Source organism: Eulemur rufifrons, chromosome 7, assembly GCF_041146395.1.
Source record: "Eulemur rufifrons isolate Redbay chromosome 7, OSU_ERuf_1, whole genome shotgun sequence".
Taxonomy (NCBI): domain Eukaryota; kingdom Metazoa; phylum Chordata; class Mammalia; order Primates; family Lemuridae; genus Eulemur; species Eulemur rufifrons.
In genome coordinates this window covers 102,831,353-102,845,201 of record NC_090989.1, presented here as the reverse complement: position 1 = coordinate 102,845,201, position 13,849 = coordinate 102,831,353, and the positions used below count along the sequence as shown (strand labels likewise).

At 40.3% G+C, this 13,849-nt stretch overlaps 1 protein-coding gene across 5 annotated transcripts in view; it reads left to right on the top strand.

Moving 5' to 3' along the window:
* Nucleotides 1-13,849, top strand: part of KCNAB1 (potassium voltage-gated channel subfamily A regulatory beta subunit 1) — a 375,912-nt gene that overhangs the window by 252,224 nt on the left and 109,839 nt on the right. The window lies entirely within an intron of this gene.

The window sequence follows — 13,849 nt, the reverse complement described above, 5'->3', positions numbered from 1 at the left end:
AAGGCTATTGTGCCCTTCGAGAGCACACAAATGATGGATTGTCTGGTCCCCGCTTGTTTCAGCTTATGCAGCATCTTCTGAAACTGTTAACACCAGTAGTTGTTAACATGGTGTAACTAATGTCTGTACAGAACTCTAAAGCTCTGCAAGCCCTTTCACATATTTTGTCTGACAGCTACCTGCTGTGAGATAAGCAGGTTCAGGCAAGCACTGAATCTATGCACATCTTACAGAAAAAAACACTGAGGCTTGGGAGGGTTAAGCGACTCCCCAACATCCGAGTGTGTCCTAGTATGTCCTGGTGCTGGTGACAGGTGGAGTCCAGCCTTAAAACCTGAGGTCCTTGCTACTGATTCCAGCTTTTCATTACTAACCCCCTGTCTCCAGTTTCACTTGAAATCTTTTTTTTTTTTTTTTTTGGTAGTTTGGGCTTGTGGGGGAGAGTGGTCAGGAATCACTGCATGCTAAGCTTGGTGGCTTTGCTGCTGTGTGTGTCCATGTTGGGGAAATGAGAAAGGGAGGTGTCCGCCATAAAAGAGATGAACTTAAGATTGAGGAGCAAAGCTCAAGAGAGTTCACTCATAAACTTTAGTCAGGCCTAGAAGGTTCAGTTCTTGGTAAGGAACAGCAGGTTAACACTGTGAAAAGGTGACAAACTACTCTAACAACTGACACTTAACTTATGAAAATGGCAAAAGAAATATGAACCGTCCTGAGGTTAGATGCTCACTTATGCCTGTGAGGTGGCAGGAGCCATACAGTCAGTCTGGGACCAGAGCCTCTGTTCCGTTTGTCCAAACCTGGAGAAGTCACTGCCCCACCTACCCCATCGTAGGCTTTGGCCTAGGGAAGATGGAGCCATTCCAAACTTGTCTTCCATGCCCGTCCACCTCCTGGTAGCTACTCTTTCGGATTACCACCTGCAGGGCCCAGTGCCCCCAGACTGCCAGCCCAGCTCTCTGTGCCCATCTCCTCTTGCCCATGAAGTTGTTCCTAACTCTCCCACTCCATTCCCTTTATGCAGTTGACCTTAGCAACTAGGGGGAGCTGATTCTGTTCTTTTTCGATACAATAACTTTCTTTTTCTTATCATAAAAGCAATACATGCTCAGAACAAAAAGTTTAGAAAATATAAATATGCAGAAACGAAAAATCAACTATTATCTTACCACCTAGAAGGACTACCACTATTTATACTTTTAATGAATTTTTTTCTAGGCTTTTTTCTATGCATTTTTAAAGATTATACTGCAACAAATTTTGCCTTGCTTTTTTCATTTAACATAGTCATGCATTGATGGGCACTGGGTTGTTTCCACATCTTTGCAATTGTGAATTGTGCTGCTATAAACAATCTAGTGCAGATATCTTTTTTTATAGAATGTTTTTTGTTCTTTTGGATAGATGCCCAGTAATGGGATTGCTGGATCAAATGGTAGTTCTACTTGTAGCTCTTTGAGATATTTCCATATTACTTTCCACAGAGGTTGCACTAGTTTGCAGTCCCACCAGCAGTGTATGAGTGTTCCTATCTCTCCACATCCACACCAACATTTATTGTTTTGGGACTTTTTGATAAAAGCCATTCTCACTGGAGATACGTGATGTCTCATTGTGGTTTTGATTGGATTAATAAAATGTGCTATATGCATACCACAAAGTTCTACTCAGCCACAAAAAACAATGGTGATCTAGCACCTCTTATATTATCCTGGATAGAGCTGGAGCCCATTCTACTATGTGAAGTATCACAAGAATGGAAAAGCAAGCACCACATGTACTCACCATCCAATTGGTATTAACTGATCACTTAAGTGGTCATGTAGTGACACTTAAGTGCACAGGTAGTAGTAACATTCATCGGATATTGGGCAGATGGGAGGGGGGAGGAGGAGATGGGTATATAAACACCCAATGGATACAATGTGCACCGTCTGGGGGATGGACACATTTGAAGCTCTGACTCAGGTGGGGCAAAGGCAATATACATAACCTAAACATTTATACCCCTGTAATATGATGAAATAAAAAAAACATAGTCATGCAAGCATTTTCATATGTTAATAAAATACTCTTTTAATATAATTTTAAATAGTTACATAATAATTCAACATATTGATGAAACTTAATTTGAAATCTCCTGTTTATTGGATAGTATTATTCCTTTCACCATTATAAATAATTACTACAATCCATATTTTTGTTCATAAACCTAATTGCAGATCTCTGAATTTTTCTTGTAGATAGATTTTTAACAGTGAAATTATCAAGTCTTGACTTGGAGCTCTTGATTCAATATATGGAAAAAAAGAGTAGTTCTTTGTAAGCTCCTTAGAATCTGTAAGCTCCTTAGGTGGAGTGATGGGACAGTGTGTGCCACAGAGTAGGTGCACAGTAAATGTTGTATAAATGAATGTGCTCAATCCCATTAGGAGTATCTGTATTTTAAAAGAGGAAATTTATCAACAAGTGCTTCTTCGATTGATAGAAATTCAAACAGTAGTATTTATAAAATTGAAGAAATCAAAATTGTAGTGAATATAGGACTGTGGGAGAGAGGGGAAAGGGCTGCTATTATAATAAGCATTAATTCCATCAGCACTGTGAAGACCATAGCCTACTATGGGCAAAGTAAATACAGCTCTTATGACCCGCCCCCCCCCCCAGCTCTTTGGTCAGTCAGTCAACACAAGCCTGGCATCATACTAGGGCCCAGAGAACAGATGAATGAAACACAGAATCTATCCTCAAGAAGTCCACAAGTTTGTGGGAGAAACAGATAACCAGAAAACATACAAAGTAGCATGAGAAAAGCAGAGTTGAGAGGCATGCATGCAGCAGCGGAAGAGGTAATCAATTCTCCCTGGGGAAGCCTCCTTGGGGAGTGAGATTTTGGAGTTGGATCTTTTTTTATTTTTTATTTTGTAGCCCCACTGAACTCTGAGAAATGGAGTTGGGTCTTGAATATGTGAAAAAACATTCCAAGCAGATGGAAATGCAAAAAGACATTCTTCCTAATTTTAGAGAGTCCTAATAATAGACTGCTAATTTCCCCTTCTCTTTATCACCCCAGTTAGCCCTTTTCATGGTAGTCCTTTACATTTTAGTGAAAATGAGTTGCTATGATTTTCCTCAGAGCAGAATTTGATAAAAGGAAAAGAGAGAGAGTTAGAGAACTAGAGGTCCATGGGACCAAAAGCGGTAGGAGAGAATACTGTTAGAAGGTAAAGGAGTACAGATGGCAGAAGCAGGGAGCCCAAGAAAAGCCCACTGAACTGTTCAACTGGGAAAGGGAGGTTATGCACATAAAGCACGATGCATGCCTACAGTTGTACAGCAAGGCAACCCGAGGTCCCAAACATCAAAACCTCACCAGTGTAGAAAGATACGGCCCGGTCCCAAGTGAAGGTCCCTACCCTAATCTGCAGAGTCTCAGTTCTCTTCTAAAAGTTCTCCGGTGAAGGCTAATCCCCTCTCTGTCTTAAAGTCTATTTATTTGCTCTTAGCATACAGTCTATAGCAATTCTTGGACCGTTTCTATCTACTTTCCCTGATAGAGAGGAGTTAAGCTGGTTGTCAGCAGCCTTGTAAGTCCCGGCTCCCATCTCTCTAACTTCCTCTGCTACTGCTTTCCCCTCACACCCTCGACTTCTCCAGACTTCCTGCTTTCCTGCTCCTCAACCTGTCCCCACCTCAGGGCCATGTTACCCCTCTGCTTGGAAATCTCTTCCCCAAGATCTTTGCAAGGCTGGTTCCTTCCCATCCTCCAGGCCTAGCTCAAATGCCATCTTCTCCGAGTAGCTGTCCCTGGCCACCTTACCTTTGCCATTATCCTGTGTCTATGTTTTCATAGCTCCTCTCATTCACTGACATTGTTTCTGTGTTTACTTGTTGACTATGGGTCTCCCCCACTAGGATGTAAGCCTCATGAGGTCAGGAACTTGGTCTGTTTTGCTCACTGCCACAACCCTAGCACCTAGAACAGTGTCTGCCTTACAGCACATACTCAATAAATACGGACTGCATGAGTGAATAATCCACCTTTGAGATATGATTTATTGAAGTTTATGTCCTTAGCTTCTTGCCCATAGCAGCTCCAAAGTGTTCATAGAATTGAATTGCACTGAAAATCCCCACTGATCCAGCCTTCTTTTCAGGCAAGGCTACCTCCGTTCTTTTAACCTTTCCTTGCCATTCCCCCTTCCAAGCTCTCAACCCCACGTGCCACAAACTGTGAACATAATCTCTTCCAGCCACGTTGCTCATTCCATCTCCAATCAGCAAAGCACATAAATGACTTCATTTTTTTTTCTCTTTTCAAAACGGAGAAAACAGGATGAAATCAGTTCTGATGAATTTTGAACCATTGTGAGTTGCTAATTTTCTTCTGCTCTATTTTCTTACCCTGCTGTTTCTGGCTGAGGGCTGATGGGGAGAGGAGTGAGATGAGTGGCAGTTTGCCAACCCCACCACTGCTGTGGCATCAATCAGGAGAGACTGAGAGACGGCAGAACGTCGGGGGAGGGGTACGATGAGGGGGTGAAGGACAAACGGGGAGGCGCTGGGAGCGGGTGTGGATCTCTAGCTCCAGCAGCAGAACTTTCATATTTCCCCTTCTATAGGTCTCCAAAACAGCAAAACCCAAGCAAGGACTCTATCCCGGATCTCAGGGCCCTTATGGGCCTGCCTGTCTCTCTAGGGAACAGCTGACAATTGGGTCCTTCAGGTGGGCAGACCACCAGAAGGCAGCACAGAGCAGTGGGAGGACACACACTTCCACACCAGGCAGCATTCCTCGCAGCCTCTGCCGCTTGCCAGATGTGTGGGACCTTGGCCCATTGCCTGACCTTTCTCAGCCTCCGTCTCCTTTTGAATAAAATGGGCACAAGAGCGCCTACTTGGAAAGGTTACAAGCATTTCTATATCTGATAATGTACGAGAATGATGTGTAAAAGCACCTAGAATGATGCTGGCACATGGTAGGTTCTCTATAAATAGTTGCTACTATTAAGAAGTTGAGTTTGGGTACAGGCAAAATAACTAATGTGTTTCTGTTTAAGTGAAAAAGAAAAATATATTATTACTGGTTATACTCTTCCATTTTAAAAGTCAAAGACATACTTATAATCGCTAAATATCCTAATGGATTTAAAGTAGATTCAAAACTGTACTCAATTGTCCGGTTTGGCATCATACTGTCCAAAAATTAGGTGTAATTGGAATTTTGACTAAAATAACCAGCTGTTTGACTGCCATGGTGTAGGCAGCACCTACTTTCTGTAATGATTTTCTCTCTTGTTATACAGTGATACTAGAGTTGAGTATTGACTTCTCTGGGACCACATCAAAGAATCCTCAGATCCCCAGCTACTCTGTGTGGATACTGGGCTCTAGCCTAAGAAATCCTATCATCTAAGTCTTGTTCAGAACCAGTCAAGTCATTCAACTTGAATAAAGTACCAGTGATTTTAACCAACTGGAATTAATTACTTTAATTTCCTAGGATGGATTAATTCACAAATGCATAAAGCAAGGTTATTTCACAGGATTCTATAGTTGCAATGCAGTGATTAATTTAAAATGCCTGAAGTCAATTTTAAAATCTTATTCACATTAGTAAAAAAAATACCCCGGCCCAAGGAGAGGTAGCTTTGATTCCATGTTCAAGAGAATTGCAGTAAGCTTTTATCTTAAGGTCCTGACAACTGTATTTTTCTGATGTCTTACTGTTTCACAAGTGGGTGATCTTTCCCTTCCTTCCTTTCATGTGTCTGTAGGAGAGAATTTTCCCTTTGTCTCAGACAAAATCATGATTGGCACAGAGAGACTCCAGCACGTAGAACAGCAATTCTTACCACTGTTCGTGGGTACTCCCTTCGTTCCCACCAGAAGGCACAATCCCCTGCCCTCCAGTCAGACACCTCCTGGCTGCTGGTCACTGTAGAATGAGACGCAATTTCCCCACTTTTGAGACATAATGAACTCAGATATCAAGAAGAATAAAAAGAAAGTAGAGGTTGGAGAATGAAGATAAACAAAAACCAGAACTCCAACCTGATCAATCATTATTCATTTATAACAGAGTTCAAAGCATAGTCGTGGGCCAAATGCATTCAATTTCCATTAGCAATCAGGTCAGTTTTTTTATGTTATTCTTCTGTAGAGAAAGAATATTCATTAACCTCAAAGTCAGTTACTAGCTCTTAATGCATTTTAGTAACTATTGAGTAAACATTTGCTGAATTAGGAAAAAAAAAACAACAAAAACAAAAACAATGGGCTGGCAATTTGGGAATATTGATAGATAAAATAAAATTAAATAATAAAAGGATACTGGCTTCAAGAGGTCTTCGATTTTTCTTCTTCCTTTGTTTAATTTCTTGGTCTACTGTTCAAGGCTTTCCTTACTACAGTTTTCATTGGTCAACCCTAGTTTGCAACCTTAGTTTCAGAATTGTTAATTCAACCCAGTTAGAAACAAATTTTCCAAGTAAAGTCCAGTGTTTGTGTACAGTTCTTTTTGTTGTTAACTTTGCAATATCCAGCCAAAATACTGTTTTCCAAAATTATTTACATCAGGTCCTTTGCTCCCCATTCCCTCCAGTTTGGTATGTCACTCATTTCATTTTTCACAGTCTGCATTTCATCTTGCATTCTAGTAGATGTTTTAAAATTTGCAGAATAAAATCATTTTTTGTGTCTTTATAGTTGTATGGGCTTTGATAAATGCACAAAGTCTTGCCACAGGTATGTCCTATGCAAAACTATTCTATAACCCCCACAAATTCCCTCAGACTGGCTCTTTGTGGTCAATCTTTCCCCCCACCTCCAAACCCCAATAACTACTCATCTGCCTTTTGTCCCTCTCATTTTGTCTTTTCCAGAATGTCATATAAATGGAATCACAATACTGTAGCCTTTTGAGTTTAGTGTCTTTTACTTTGCAAAATGCATTTAGGATATGTTCATATTATTGTGTGGCTCATGAGTCCACGGTTCATTTCTTTTTACTGCTGAACGGTATTCCATTGCATGAATGTACCCTGTTTATCCATTCATCAGTTGTCAGACATTTGGGTGGCTTCCAGTTTTTAGTTATTATGAATAAAGTTGTTATAAATATTTATATAAGTTTTTTGCGTGAACATAAGTTTTCAATTCACTTGGGTAAATACCTAGGAGTGGAATTGCTGAGTCAGATGATATGGGTGTGTCTAACTTTATAAAAAGCCTTCAGAGTGTTTTCCAAATTGGGCTGTACCATTTTGCATATCCCGAGCAATGCATGAGGTTCCATTTGCTCTGCATTTTTGCCAGCACTTGGTAGTGTGTGTGTGTGTGTGTGTGTGTGTTTGGTTGATTAGTGTTTGTCCTGGACTTTCTAAAAAGTATATAGTGGTATTTCATAAGGTTTTTATTTTCCTAGTTTCTAATGATATTGAACTTTTTTCATATGCTTATTTGCCACCAAATGTCTTCCTTGGTCAAGTGTCTGTTTAATACTTTGGTCATTTTTTAACTGGATATTTGCAGATATATTCTTCCAGTATGTAGCTTGTCTTTTCATTCTTTTAACAAGTGTCTTTTACAGAATAAAACTCTTGAATTTTTATAAAGTCTAATTTTTAAATTTTTTATTGATCATCCTTTTGATGTCATATATAAAAATGGTTGTTAAACCCAAAGTCTCACCGATTTTCTCCCATCTATTTTTTTCCTAGAAGTTTTATAGTTTTATATTTTACATTTAGGTCCATGACCCATTTTAAGTTAATTTTTGTAAGGGATGTAAAATTTATGTCAATATCCTCTTTTCCTTTTTTTTTTTTTAACATATTGACAATTCTTTCATTTGTTCCATCAATATTTGTTAGGGAAAAAAAGTCTTTTCTCCATTTAATTATCTTTGCACCTTTGGCAAAAATCAATTGTCTGTACCTCTGTGGGGCTATTTCTGACCTGTCTGTTCTGTTCCATTTACTGTCTATTCTGTCCCATTTGTACGTGCTTCACTCCTTTTGACAATACAACACTGTGTAGCTTTATACTAAATCTTGAAATCAGGTAGTATGAGTCCTCCAACTTTGTTTTTATTTTTCAAATTATTTTGCATACTCTAGTTCCTTCATCTTTCCATATCCATTTTTAAATCACCTTATTGCTATCTACAAAACATTTTGCCAGGATTTGAATTGTGATTATATTTAATCCATAGATCAAATTGAGGGGAATTGACATTTTAACAATATTGAGTCATGCAATTCATGAATATGGTATGCTTCTCCATTTAATTAGATTCTTTTTCATTTCTTTCTAAATGTATTTTTAGTTTTTAGTATACAAAGCCTGGCCATATTTTGATAGACTTATAAATAAATATTTCATTTTGGGATTTCTATTATAAATAGGACTGTTCTTTTAAATTTCAAATTCCCAGAGGTCACTTATTGCTAGGAATACAATTGACTTTTATATACTGACCTTACATCCTGCAACCTTGCTAAATTCGCTTACTAGTTCTAGGAGATTTTTGTAGATTCTCTGGGATTTTTCTACATAGATAATCATGTTGTCTGCAACAAGAGACAGTTTTATTTATTCCTTTTTAATCTACGTACTTTTTTCTTTTTCTTGCATTATGATGTTTAACAAGACAACTGAATTTTAATAGTCAATCTAAACATAAAAGAAAAGAATTAATATTAAAATAGGCCAGGCATGGTGGTTCACGCCGGTAATCCTACCACTCTGGGAGGCTGAGGCAGGAGGATCGCTTGAGCTAAGGAATTTGAGACCAGCCAGAGCAACAGTAAGACCCTGTCTCTTAAAAAAAAAAAAAATTAATACTAAAATAATATCTAACTGTTGGAGTCCACATCAGGGAGTTAAGAAAGGCTTCTCAGACTTTGTCATTTGATCATTCATTTAGTCATTGAAATATTGACTTGCACCTCCATGGTGCTAAGTGTTATGAGAAAGTCGACTATAAATCAGACTTGGATCCTACCATCAAGTACTTTGCAACTGAAGAAAGGTAACAAGACATGAGTGATAGTTGCTACATACAAAGAAGAAGGTGATAGGCTGATCCAAGATAAACAGAGAGAGAAGATTGAATCTAGAGGGAGAAGAGCAGGTAGGGCGCTGCCAGACACAAAGGTCTGACCTGGTGGTGGCTATGAAGAAGACAGGATGCAGGAGAGCAATGGTGCATAAGGAATCTGGGCCTTCAGGATTTGCTGACTGACTGGTAGTGGAGGCCAGAGGAGAGGGAGACTAAATATCAGAGTTTGAGCTCCATTGTTTTGGAGGGGGGACCCACAGATGAACATTCTGAATTTGAGGTGTGCACTGAAGACTCAGATGAGGTGACCCACATGTGGTTTAAAGTGCTGGACTGACTGGAACTAAACAGTAAGGTCAAAGCTGAACTTCCACCCATCCCCTCCCCTGCCCACATCTGCCTGACACCAGATCAATGTTATTCCTAATTGTGCTCGTAGGTGATGATCAGTGAAACCAATTTGATGATGAGTACATGTGGTGCTTATTTTTCCATTCTTGGGATACTTCACTTAGTAGAATGGGTTCCAACTCTTTCCAGGAAAATACAAGAGGCACTGTCTAGGGGATGGCCATGTTTGAAGCTCTGACTCACGGGGCCTGGGAGGGCAAGGGCAATATACGTAACCTAAACTTTTGTACCCCCACTATATGATGAAATAAGAAAAAAAAATAATGTAAAAACAGAAAAAAACAAAAGCTAAACATACAGCTAGTCTGTGGTCATGATTCCCCCTTAAGCCCCAGTCCTAAGCTCTGAAGCTATAAATACTTGGGGGCTGGGACTTGGCCCTCCTCTTGGAATGGTGGCCACAGTTAACTGGAGAGGCGGGGGGACAAGAGGAAGGGAACAGACTCCATTCTGCTAACCACGTTCAGAAGCTTTAACCTCTTGTAAAATTAAAAGAAGGAGCCCTAATACCAACGTTAGTTGGAAGAGCAAAAGGCCACAATGTTTACTGTGTTCCCTCACTCAAAGAGGGAATAGAAACTCACATTACAAGAGAGGGAACCCATATGAGGTGAAATAAGGTGTCCATAGTTACCAGGAGCAGAGCTTGGATTCAAACCTGTATTTGTCTAATAACAGCTTGTACTTGGAGAGGATTTACCATGTGCCAGGCACTATCTTAAATGCTTCAACTCTCACACTGAATTCTCACAACAACCCTGTGAGGTAGTTTCTATTATTATCCCCACGTAACAGATGGGCACAGAGAGGTTCCATACATTTCCCAAGGTTTCACTGATAGTATGTGATAGAGGCCCTTCTGCACTGCACTGCACTTCACCACGGCACTTGACTGCCCGGTGTCTTCCAGTAAACCACAGAGCCTCCCTAGCCACCAAGAGGGTCACAAGTGAGTACAGTGCAGTCTCTATCCACAACAAAGCAATGGCATGAGAGCACCCGCTACGAGCATCACTGAATACCCGCTATGCACTCAGCACTGTGCTAGGTGTTGGGACTATGCAGACACATTAGACTCAGTTCTGGCTCCAGTGAATCTCAGTCTGGAAGGAGAAACAACCTCATACACAGTAAGTACAATGTGTGCTGTGATATACGGCACTCTGATGGCATGCAGAAAAAACGGACATTAATTTTCTGCTCTCCTGTCAAGGAAAGTGAAAGGCAGACTAATGCATTATGGCTGAAAGAATTTACTTTTGATTAAGTGCATATTTAAATATCATCCTCCCCCTCAGTCAGGCTCATTCCTCAGTCTCTGTCACGTTGCTGACTTTGCTTCCTAAAGAGAAAGCAAAAGATTTACCCACGGTGAACAGAACTGAAAAGATGTGAAACCTGAATCTCCTACCTCAGATACTTTTTTGTTTTATTTTGCCTTTAAAAACTCATTGCAGTGGAAACTAATCATGACTTTCATTACAAAGTGGATGCCAGAAAAGGATTCATTTTGTGGAAAGAGCTTTTAAATATGCAACATAAAATACACAGGATTCCAATTAAATTGAAGTATAGTTCAAAATATTTAAAAACCAAATTTGTGGCCTAGTAATGCATGCACTTCTTTGTTAACGTAGTAACAAGTTCTATCTAGGCGTGGGTTGAATACCACAATTTCCAAGTGGTGATGAGTGTAAATGGTGAGTCTTAATGATTTTTTGAGATCTCTGAAGTAACTGTGATGTGATAGAATAATACCTGCAATTTCCACTGGTGGCAAAGTCATAAGTAACATGAATACTTTTGTGGTTTCTCACCTGTGTCAGAATTGAAGGAAATGCTAACTTTCAGTTAAAAGTTGGTGAAAAATAAAGATGTATTTTTTTCCTCTCTAAGTCCACAGTCCCCCAAATTACAGGCCCTTGAGACAGAGGATCTAGATTCTTCTGATGTAAGACTCTGAGTTACTGATTTATAGCTTTTCTGATGCTTTGGATGCATGAGACACAAAAAGCAATGAGTAGCTTTTGTTTAAATGACAAGTAGACCTGAGTGGGCATTTCTCAAGCCCCACCTCCACAGAACACCGAAGTTTTTATGGTTATATCAACACAACTTTACATCACATCTCCATTTCCCCTGATGGTATCATGGAAGCATGGTTTCAAATTCTTCAGACCCCCATTATTTCTCCAAACTGTCTTTGCCAGAAAGTGCCACCTTCTTTTTTGCCTCCCTTATTTATCTTCATGCCTTCCTTCCCATTTCTCTAATGGCGCTAGAAAAATAACTTACAATTCACATGTAATAGATTCAGGATGTTTACAGTGTCCAATCACAAATTCTCCTAGGCTGGACTCCAGCTGAGAGGATCGTTAGGTCACGGGAAGTGGGTCTTGCAAGTCCCAGAGACAGCCTCCTACCAGGCTACTGCACCAGAACCCCACCAGATTCAGTGTTTGAGATAGCACTTTTCCTAAGAAACTGGAAAGGCGGAAAGCAACTGGCATTTATGGAGCACTGAAATATGCTAGGACTGATGCTGCATTTATATTTTCTCAACCATTAAAAAAAAGTAGCATGCTATTATTATCACCATCTATGAATGAGGAGGAGACTTAAAAAGCCTAAGCAACCTGCCCAAGATCACACACAGCTAGTGAGCATCATTTGCGCACCTTCCCTCTCCTTGGCCATCCCGGCCTGGCTTCTCATCCACAGCACACCTGAAATGGCTGCCACAGAAGTGTCAGCAATCCCCACATACCTGGACATAAAGGATGTTCCTCCATCTCCCATGAGCTTGATTTGTCAGCAAATTTCAACACTGCTGCCCACTCACTCCCTGTTGAAACCATCTCCTCCTTTGGTTTCTTCATGGACACTTTCCTGGTCTCTCCATCTGCCCTCCTTCTCAGACTCCTTTGCCAATGAGGTTCCTCTCCACCACCTGTGGTGTTACTGCTCCTCAAGGCCCTGTCCTTGGGTCTCTTCTCGAACTGCACACTGTCTCCCTTGGCAGCTGACCCAGCCATGGTGTCCATTGCCCTCGATAGCCAGAAAATACCCCTCTCCCTACTCTGAGCTCCAGGAAATTAACTTTGATATCTCATGAGTATTTCAATCCTCACCTGCCTAAAGGTGAGTCAAACCCTTCTGTTTCCCTAGTGAACCCTATTTCCATGAAAATCACCCCTCTTCACCCAGCTGCCCAAGTCAGAAATCTGAGAATGGCCCATTATTCCTTCTCTTTCACACTCATATTCCATGAAACACCAAGTCCTATAGATTTTACCTGCTGAGAATATTTGGAATCTTCCCCAACATGTCTACTTTACTAAATCCGATTTCAAGGTACTACCATTTCTCATCAGGATTACCTGAGCAGCCTCTTAGCTCTTCTTCTTGCCTCCCTTCAGCCCATTTCTCCTGCTTAAGTATTTTAGCAGTCTTCCATTATTTCTTCATGTTAAGCCCAAAATCCTTAACATAACCTGTAAGGTCCTGTCTGGTCTGGCTCTTACCGCCCCCACTAGACCCATATGAAGTCATTCTACCCTTTTTTCTCTCTTCCTCCATTGTCCTGAATTTCTTTCAGTTTGTCAATTACCCATGTTTCTTCAAGTCTCTGAGCCTTTGCACATGCTGTTCACTCTGTCTGGAATACTAGTCCCTGCTCTTCCTCCGAGTTTACATGTCACTTCCCTAGAGAAGCTTTTCCTAGCCACTCAGACTAGGTAAGCTTTCTCAACATCCCAGTTTTACATTTAGAGCCTACTATCCTTTTATTTAGTATTATAATCAAACAATTAATTCACTATTTAATATGCCTCCCCTCCTATGACATAAGCTCAATGAGAACAGCAACTATCTGCTACTCAACCCATCGTCATAGCCTATTTCAAGGACTGGTACATAGTTGAAATTTTGTGTATTTTTTTTGAACTAATTAATTATAGGAAAGTCTTTTTTTGCTATACTTCTCCAGATTTTCTAGAATAATACAGATCAACAGGTGATTTTATATGTCCAAAGAAAACAAATAAGAATCTAGAATTGAGAATCCTCTTTAATGATGAGCTCCCTTAAAAAAAAAAAAAAAAAAAAAGAATCTAGTTAGAATTTACAACTGACAGGCTGGGCGCGGTGGCTCACGCCTGTAATCCTAGCATTCTGGGAGGCCAAGGCGGGTGGACTGTTTGAGCTCAGGAGTTCGAGACCAGCCTGAGCAAGAGCGAGACCCCATCTCTACTAAAAAAATAGAAAGAAATTAGCTGGACAACTAAAAATATATATATAAAAAAAAATTAGCCGGACATGGTGGCACATGCCTGTAGTCCCAGCTACGCGGGAGGCTGAGCCAGAAGGATCACT